This window comes from Eupeodes corollae, chromosome 1, assembly GCF_945859685.1.
Source record: "Eupeodes corollae chromosome 1, idEupCoro1.1, whole genome shotgun sequence".
NCBI classification, from domain to species: Eukaryota; Metazoa; Arthropoda; class Insecta; order Diptera; family Syrphidae; genus Eupeodes; species Eupeodes corollae.
The window spans coordinates 220,427,154-220,437,643 of NC_079147.1; the positions used below are offsets into that span (position 1 = coordinate 220,427,154).

The following is a 10,490-nucleotide window of genomic DNA, read 5'->3' on the forward strand; positions in this document are numbered from 1 at the left end:
AAAGGGGAATTGATACTGTACACTTTCGAAAGAAAAATTCTTCGACTGGTTTTTGGTCCCGTATGCGACGATGGCGAATGGAGAAGAATTTACAACCGCGAACTGTATGAGCTGTACCAAGATGTTTATGTAGTCCAGAAGGCTAAGAAAAGACGACTACATCGGCTCGGCTACATCAAGCGAATGGACGACAACGCTCCAGCCAAGAAAGTCTTCTCAGCCCAGCCACCAGGTTCAAGACGAAAAGGAAGACCGAACCTATGGTACAAGGACCAAGTGACTACGGATGCCAGAGCGCTTGGTCTCGGTGACTGGAGAGTGCATGCAAGGGATCGTTCACGATGGAAGACTGCAGTATCTCAGGCTAAGACCCTTCATGGATTGTGAGCCGGAGAAGTAAGTAAGTATGTTATTTATTTACTTTGAACCAGGTCATTCTCTAATGTCTGGTCGCAGTTTTCACCATCAAGTGGAACTCTCGAAGAAATGGATTGGAAAACTTTATGACTTTCACGATGTTTTTAAATGTGTACAAACAGCAGATTCAAGTTAAGTTAATGTAAGGGAAATGTCGGCATCTGGTTTTTACGACTGGCTATTGCTTTTCTGTTTAAAAAATCAATCATATTTGTACGATATTACATGCTTCAAAGTTGACAAAGGAAGCCACAACTTTTCTTACAAAATATCGTTCCAAACTGAATTCATAATTACTTAATTTCTTAATAAATCAATACATAAATTAATTTCTTCTGAATCGGAGTACAGGTCTTTTTAAGTATGGGTGAATTCAAAAATATAACTAGTTGCACAAGCCATACCGACAAAATTCCTGCAATCCATTTATGAACAGAAAAACAACTGCAAGAATGGGGCAGATATACAATATCAAAAACCAGTTCATAAATGTCATCAAAATAGGGGCCTATAAAAAAGTAAGACAGAAATGATTAAGTTTTTTCTTTGAGTTATGGGAGTTTTGTTTTTTAAGTGTGTTAACAAAATTCTTTCAAAATATCAAATAAAAATTTTTTATTAGGACTTATTTTAAATGCTTTGGAAGAATTCATTCATTTCTATGAAGTATAAATATTATATTTCAACTTATTAATACCAAATCATTTTAATTAATCATCTTATTCTGACATTTTCCTGCAGAACAGCAATAGAAATAAAATGACAGCAGGATTGATCGCATTTGAGCTGTCAGACCGTTTTTTGAACAGAGTTACCGACTGCAGTAGTGTAGTGTATTCACATTTATCAACGTAAATCTTGCATTACTGCTGCATTCTTACACTAATGAACTTACCATCTTTTAAATAAAGCTGTCGTTAAAAATAAAGCACACATGTACAAATTTTTTTTAAATTACGTAATGTGGTTGCGTAAGCGATTTAGTGTTTTTCTTTATAACTGGGGACGGGGAGTAGGGCCTGTAGTTAGGGCCCTTTCGAAATTATGAGCAGTAGGCCACAAGAGAACATTTTGGGACAAAAGTAATACTTAATTTTCTAAAAGTCCTAAAATCTTCAACTCAAAAGTAACAAACGTATGCGCATTGAAGGTAACTCCGAAAGGGAGAATGAAATTTGTTATAATATTATTTAATAAAATCGTTAAAGCTCACCATACATATATATATCCAAACCCACATTATCGTTTTTTCACCACCCACTCTTCAACCATCCTACGCATCTAGTTGCATTTCAAGTCAGCCATGGCAGGAAATCCATACATATATTCAGCAAAACAGTGTAATCTATGTAAAGCTGGATGCGGGTCGGGGATGCGTATACATTATATTTGCAGGCTGCAGGGTTTGAATATTGTATTACATTCATACGAAGTTTCTCTTGCTTGAGTTTTGTTGTTGTTCCGGTGCAACAAACTGCCATATTTTAGTGGTGTGTGGGAGAATATCTACAAAAAAGAAAAGTGCAACAGAAATTATTTTATCTTCATAATAATTGTATGAAATTTGTTCTTCTTTGAAGACATTTTGAGGGGGCAGGCTGAATGGTGGTATGATGAATTTAATTAGTAAAGTTCCTACCTACATAGTATAAAATTATGTAGATGATTGAATGTATGTATAACAACAGCAACTTATTATGCACACCCTGTTATTTTTCAGCTTATTTTTATGTGCAAATATGTAAAAGTATAGCCTAGTGAATGGATGTAGTGTTGCCATGTATGGCATATTGATTTTCAGTTAGGTACCTAGCTTACCAAATAAATTTTTAATGGTTCATTCATCTATGGTATGGATGTGCACTCCCAAGGAATTCCACATTCTCAATGTGCAGTCTAGGAAGATTCTTTCCTATACTTGACAGTAAGCCCGAAATTGCGCCCAAGGGACACTTATGAGCATTCCTGAAAGTGCGAGTATTACGGCTTAATTGTTTAAGGGCGGTATGCGTAACTGTCTAATTTGACAGCACATTGTATATACAAATATCGATATAAACAAGAACAACAAAAGGTATTATACATGGCGATGGTGTCAGAGATATGAAAATGATCCGGTTATAGTTATATCACCTATAATTGATAGCGGCATAAGCGGTTGGTAAAGCTGATGGTACTCTCGTCAGCAAAACAGTTTAATGGATTAGAATTCGGAGACAAGAGACCGTTTATGAACATCAGGAAGAAGTGAAAGGTCACCAGCATTTATTTTTTTAAATTCAGATCTGAAACCATCCAATACAGCTTGTAATTGACGGTTAAAATCTATTTTCTAATCCAACATAGAAGAGACTCATTAATACTGAAAGCACGGAGGATTTGGCTTTTAAGGGGCATAAGAATTTGTCAATTCCTCGCAAGAGGCAGTACCCGTGAAAAAAAACTTAAGATGGCGTGACAGTCCAACGCACTAAACACCATGCCACGGGCACTGCAGCTTCTTGCTGTTAGGTACTATAAATTGATCAGAAAGAAAATACTTATGGGTAACCAATAAACTTCATTTAAAGAAGAATTTTTAGATTATAAATGAGACACTACATGATTGGAATCGTTGTCCAACTGACCAACAAAAGAATTCCTTCATTTTTATTACATAGGTATTTATGTAAATCTAGGCATACCTAATTCATGTCTAAATGAACATATTTGACTGGCGGGTATTCAAAGTAAAATGTTTTATTCCGAAACTTAAGTTTAATCACACGTTTTGAAAAATGTAAACAAATCCCTTTTTACGAATATAATAGTTCCTTGATAGAAAGTTAAGCTCTTAACTCACCTAACGCCTCACAAAAAATTCGCCGAAAAAGAGGAGCAGGTAAATACCTACCTACCTTTAGGTAGCTACCTATTCAAATCAGAAAATAAGATCTGCCTAACTTCCTTTCCTCTTTCTACAGGGTGTCGGTGGCAGATTTATATTTTCAAACTTAAATTTAAAAACATCTATTTGATATATTGTTTCATTAACTTCCCATAGAAAGTTATTGTAATGGGTCAAATTAAAAATTTTGACATTTCCCGACGTTGCAAAGTCCCTAGAGTCTAAATAAATGATTTTTAGAAAGATGTCTGTGCGTGCGTGTGTACGTGCGTTCGCGACGTTATCGTTGTCCATAGCTCAAGAACCAGAAGACATATCGACTTCAAATAAATTTTGTTATACATATAAAAAAGCAGAACGAAAATGTAACAAATTAATTTTCGGCTCAAATATCTTTTCAAAACTTTGAGATCATGGCTTCCTTACAAGAAATATTGTCTTAAACATTCGCAAACATTTTGAGAAAAATCAAATTTACATTTAAAAAAAAAATAAAAACTAAATGAAAAAATTAATAAAATTTGGTAAAAATTGGCTTTAAACTACTTTTATCTTTTAAAAAATATTGTTGTCAACACTTATGTAGCAACATTTTGAGGAAAATCTAATTAATAGTTTTCTTAACAAAAAATAAAAACCTAACAAAAAAACAATACTAAGACTTGTTAAAAATTTACTTACGACACAAAAAGCTTTTAAAAATCAAAAATAGTGTCATCAAACTCTTATTTCACAGAAAATATTGTTTTCAATATTCAGTTGTTTTTTTTTTTTTATAAAAATCCAACAGTCCGTTTTTTTCAAAAAAAAATAAAATTTTCAAAAAATTTGGTAAAAATTGATGTTCGGTTCTTGATATCTATAAAATCAATTTCGTTCATCCAATTTGTAAAAATTTAAGAAATGCTACTAAAATTGGTAAACAAATTTTTTCGACTAAAAATTTCGTTAACAAAACCAGATTTTCACTAAAACTGAACTACTTATTTCTTTATATGAAAAATATTGTTGGTAATTTAAAAATTTTTAAGAATTATTCAACTACCAACTTTTTTAACCCAACCTACGAACTTCTAAGCAAGATAAATAAACAGTCCGGATGGGAAGTTATCAGCCTCTTTTTTAAAATAACAAATGACACTAATAATGCGGACTTCAAATGTCTTCCCTCGTAAATTTGTGTAAAGGGCCACACGCTGTAGTGAACTTGATTCAATTGCACCGATTTCTCGAAGAATGTTTTATTTAAGGTTCAGAGTTCGGGGATTGTCGGTGTAAACTATCTCTTTTACTTTCTTTGAGTTCTTGAACTATGTGAGTTTTGAATGGATGAAACTTTAAACCATTTTTTTAAATGTCATGAATAATCGCTCTTGGAAGTCCCAGTGAGGCGTCCCTTTGCCCTATCGAAAGTCGCTGATTTTCACTTAAACTCTCTTCAATCATTTAAATGCTTTCGGGAGTCCTTAAAGATCCACTGGGCCCTGGCCGTATAGTGTTCATATCCGAAGCAGTTGCGAAACTATGCATTCACGAACAATATAAACTCACAGTGTGAACAAAACTGCCCTCCCGCTTATTTACGTATCGTTACTATTGAAAAATGCCTCGATGACGAACGCAATCCGCCCGATCACTGATTCCAATCACAACCCCCTCACCGTTTATTTATTTTTGAAATAATCGTATTTAAAATATAAACCTGCCAGCAGACACCCTGTACCTACTTACCTCTCTATTACGTTAAACCCAACCAAAAACAAAATACGATAAAAAGGTATACCGACTTATTCTTGTTTGTGACCTAGGTTATGTATCTAGGCAAAATTTTTGTTGGTATATTCATCGAAAATGACGGATGTTAGAGGGAGAAAATATAAACACTATATACAAACCAAAGCCATGTTATTGCACTACTATATACCTCCAGGGAAAGAGATATACAAACGTTATGTATAGTATGTACTTGTTCAACAATGCAAAAATAAAAATGAAAATAAATGAAACCCGGAGCCATCTGTTGTATAGTTGGAGTATGGAAGTTAGAAGGTTGGAACTGGTAACTGGATTTGACAGCTCTGTCTCCGTCTGTTTGGATGTTTGTTCGTGTTTTTTTTTTCGAAAGGCTGAGAGGCCCCGATTAATTCAGGCATGTAACTTTTGTGGTTGTTTTTATTAGAGTCTTTTCGATAAACCTCTGTACCTAGCCGATACGATATCGATACATACATAGTATTCCTAAGTATTATGCGGTTTCCGCTCTGTTAAAAATATAAATTATAAATAGGTATGTTGTGTGCATGGATGTACATCCCAGACAGTTGTTATAAGTACATAGCTATTGAAAAGGTATTACATATTTATGAAATGTATAAATCATTAAGTAATAATTTATAAATTTCTAAGATAGGTATCTAAGTAAATTTGTATACCTGTATACCTGTGTTTTCATTTACGTCGTACAAACGTTTTTCGGCTTTGTTGCATTAATGAACACACCAACTCTGCAGAACTTGTGCATTACAGTTTTAAGTAGTCACTAACCTAGTAGCTACGTAGTCAAGGCATTCTGAATTCTGATTGATTAAATGTAACTACAAAATTTGTTCAATTTTCCCCACCAACGTAGTGTACAAATTTGGGTTACAAAGTTACTGGACACTGATTTTGACGTTTCATAATCAGCTGCTCAGTAACAAAATTGGGGGGAGTACGATAACTTAGGCGACTAAGTTTAATTACGGATTTTTTTATAACCGTTAAAAACTTTAAAATATTTTTTTTGGTAATTTTCAATTTTCCCAAGAACTATAGAAATCATAAAATCATCTAGTTTTCAGTTTTTGATCAAAAACAAATAAGAGCAATAAATTCTAAAAAAAAACAATAGTAGATAACTTTGAAGTATTGAACAAATTTTAGCTTTTTTTACTTAAATTTTAAGTTTAAAATTACGTTTTTCAAAAACTATGCATAGTTTTGACTTTATTTAAAAAGTGGCTAATAGAAAAGAATGTTGGCTTAAAGACAATGTATAAAACTTAGTTGTAAGTATTAGCGTTATTCTTTAACTATTTTCTTTCCATTTTAAGTAATAATTTTTTTTAAACCGGGGGAGATAGACCCCCCCTCCAATAGGAAGAAATGCTTATTTTTAACTGTTCTTAAAAATTTCATTATAATATCTTGTCGCCTTAGTTATCGTACGCTTGCCACAAAATTAATCGTTTAGTACCTATTTAAATACATTTTATATTTTATTTTTATTAAATAAAAAACAAAAAAGATTATTTTAAGTTCTCAAAACACAAGTTTTTATTATTTTACATATTTTGACTGACAATACATAATATGACAGCTCCGAAATTACTAGTTTTGTAGTGTAATTTAATTTTGCATTCACAAAGCTAGTTGAATCTTGACTACGTAGCTAGCTAGCTTTATGAATGTACATACTGACTGTTTATAAACGTCAGACAAAAATGATCACAAATGACAGTTGCGCCGCGAGAGATTTTTGTTTATCATCAAAGAAAAAACATTGATAAATTGTTTTAATTTTAAAGAGCATTGTCCTCACCACAATTAATTTAGATTTTCTTATCCAAAATTTAATTCTCTTATCACATTTTTTTTTATTAAAAATTAGTTTTAACGACATTCAACCTTCCCTTAAAAATGTATTCAAAGATTAACAGAAAAACTTATTTTTTTCTTTACCGGGTTATCCATTTTCAAAAGTAAGCGTAAAACACATACAATATTTTTGTTGTCATGATATTTCTTTTTTATTATAAGGGTTAAAAGTTGACATATTTGACACTACATCATTCAAATGACCACCACCAGAATTGTTGGAAGCATATCTAGATTCTTTTGAGGTAATGTTCGGTGTGGCATGATTTGTTGAAACCACATAGTCCAATTCGTATTCAAAAGGAGTCAAAAAAAGTCGGATATCGTATGACTATAATGCTCCGAATTGACAGTGACAGTCGTTCCATTGTCGTTTTCGAAAAAGAGAGCTCCAAACGGTGTCTTTTTGTAAATTTAATAGTCTTTCTTCAATTATTATGGATTCTCAGAATCCCAAATACGACAATTTTATTTATTTAGATACCCACTGAGTGAGAAATGTGCCTCGTTGCTAATGAAAATTTTGTTTGAAAAATCGCCGTACACCGCCTATTGTTGTTAAGCACCCATTCGACGTATCTACAATGTTGTGAATGGTCATTGGTCAGCTGGCTTCAGTTATTGTGTGAGAAGAACTTTATATGGACGTAGGTGTAGATCCAAATGCAAAATACGCCATAATGCGCCGTTAGACAGACCTAATTCCTGAGAACGATGATGAATGGACACATTCTGCTCTTCGGCAACAATTTCACTTACAGCAACGATGTTTTGAGTGGTAAAAGCGAAACAATGATGCACAATATTTGTTACCAATCCAGTCTCTTCAAATTTCTTCAAAATTGCTTGCATAGTTGGACAATTATGTAAACCATAATCTCCTCCTAAAGCATATTATGTGGCGGTGGCAGAATCACAATTTTTGTAGTACGTTTTAACAATTTGTATGCATTTTTCTATTTTTAAACGATCCATTTTCGTCAGACTTTCAACTGACAGACAAAAAAAATGACAACTTAGTTTGACCGATGTGGATTTCCAGCCGTATACTTTTAAAACCACAAAATGGATAACCCGTTATTCCAGTTTTTTTTCTACGCTTTCTACAGTCAAAAAGACATGGACGCAAAACAGGAGCGTTTAATTTTGTATTTGATATGCTATCTTCGATATGTGGATTTTTAAGTAACTTATTGAACGGGCGTCAAAAATTATTGAAAAATAACATTTTAACAAACAAAAATTAATATATTTGCAATCAATTTTTTGGTTCCTTCCAGAAATTCTTGTATGCCTTTTTTGATAACCCAGTTGCTTTGCGTCAGCTGTTTTCTTATACACTAAAAATATTAACGAAAGGGTATACGGATATTCTATCTATCTGAGATTGAACGCAGCCAATCTGCCCGACGCTGATGTCATTTATGACGTTTATGAGATATCTTCTTCAATTTATAAGCGTTTGTTCAATCGCAAACCTGACTTTATGAACATGTCTAACGCAGGTCGCAGGCTCATGTGGTACTTGTCAATTGGAAACAAAATCGAAATAAATATTAGTAGAATCAATAAAACAATTCAATGTATCGTAGCCGACAAGAGTCTAAGTGTGATCATTTTTCTTTTTTTGCAGTTTGGTCAGTTTTAAACAAATGTTAAGATTGATGGTGAAGGTACCTAAACACTGTCTATTTTGTTAACATAACAAGAAAAAAACATCACTTTTGTTAAGAACTTCAAAACTGTTTTGACCTCAAACTTACAAAAAAAAAAATATACTGACAAAAGTCTTTGTATACGAAAAATATATGTATTTTCAATTATATTTAATTTTTAACTAAAATAGGTGAACATCAACATCAGTGGGTCCCTACGGGTATCTAAAAAGCCTGTTATCATCTCGGCATCGAAAAATATAAATGTTCGACTTCACAAGAGACAATCTTCTGTCATTTCTCTTCAAACCTTTTTCCTTAATATAGAGTCCATAGAAATGTCATTTTTTCCGATCTTCTTCCACTGTCAATTCTCTCTCCTCTCTCTCTCTCTCTCTCTCTGTCGGGGTGGTAGACTTAGCGTGAAGCGCTATATCGAATACCAATCTTTGTTGATATAAGCCTAAGCTTTGTTCTGGACACTTATCTAGCTCGAAAATACAACTAACGACCAAGATTTAAAGCATAGACGGATTCTATCAAATTTTGTTCTAAAAAAGATTTATACTAACAACGATCCTTCTATAAATATCAACTTAGTCGCTAGAAGATCGTGCAAAATGAACCCAAAGAACGTAAAAATAGTGGAGGCAGAGTAATAGTGTGGGGTGCTGTCGTAGCCTCTGGAGTGGGTAAGTTGGTATTTCTTGCAGATGTTATGGATCGTTGTTATTATAAATCTGTTTTGGAACTGGATTTGAATCAGTTCTGCAATCGAATCGAAAAGCTGATTGATTGTTGGCTCGACGATTTCGCTTTGCCAACTGAGTCATTCCTTGACCGAAGTCACGCGTCACTTTCAGCTCTGCCCTTTCATTCACAAAATTTCGTATCGTTCATGCATTATGGCTCTTTCGGAAAAAAATTCGTCTCCTTGTTCTAAGCTACATACCTACTCATAAATTTTCAGCCAAATCTGCCCAGCCGTTCTCCAGTTATAAATAGTGTAACTAGCACAACTTTCTTTTCTATACTAAATAGAATAATAAATGTAACCTTTACCTGCTTATATTTTTGACAGAATTGTGGCTTTTACAATCTGTATTATCATTGTCTTCAAAACAAAGAATAAAATAATTTGTATTCAGGTATATAACTGTTTTACACCTGCCTATATGACAGCAACACATTTTAAAGTTACATTTATTGTACTTTGTACCATTTGCACAAATATCTAGCTACCTATCTTCGAAGCTCTCACCATTTTTGCAAATTCGTGCGATTCATTCGTGCATTTTATACTATTTTTATAATTATTATTTATGGTTCAAATTATTAAGTCTCTATTACTACATACGATAAAGTAGATTGCTGTTAATGCTATATACCTACATATATAAAATTTACTTAACATACGTACAGGTTTATAAATAGTTTTTATTTAGCTAAGATGTCAAAATTAATGTACGACTTATGTACCTTCCTATACTACGTTCAAACATACATAAATATGTATCTGTATCTGCACCTGCATGTTGGGGGATAGTGAATTAGAAGAAAGATACATTTTATAGTGAAAAAATATGTACATAGGTACATATGAATGTAAATATATAATGTATGTATGTAAGTATATGCGAACTTGACTGTTTTATATGTTTTAATTTTGACATTGAGGTTAAGGTTGCAAAAAAAAAGAAACAATATGGGAGACAAAGAATTTGAATTTCTTGAGAAACCGTGAGAATTGCGATGTTGTTGTTTAAGAAATCAAAACGTACTGAAATATTTGATATACATTTTTATACTCGCATTATGAATAGAGTAGGTATTGAAATTTGGACCTCGCAATGTTTATGGATTTTTAAGTTGAAACAGAACAATTGCAACATCAT

The 10,490-nt window shown here is 32.9% G+C and overlaps 1 long non-coding RNA gene across 1 annotated transcript; it reads right to left on the reverse strand.

The window, feature by feature from the left end:
• Window positions 1-1,357: 1,357 nt before the first annotated feature.
• Window positions 1,358-5,474, reverse strand: LOC129943149 (uncharacterized). Its single transcript, XR_008781170.1, has 2 exons — window positions 5,036-5,474; window positions 1,358-1,923 (listed from the first exon to the last, which is right to left on the reverse strand). It is a non-coding gene; the product is annotated as an uncharacterized LOC129943149 (long non-coding RNA).
• Window positions 5,475-10,490: the final 5,016 nt, after the last annotated feature.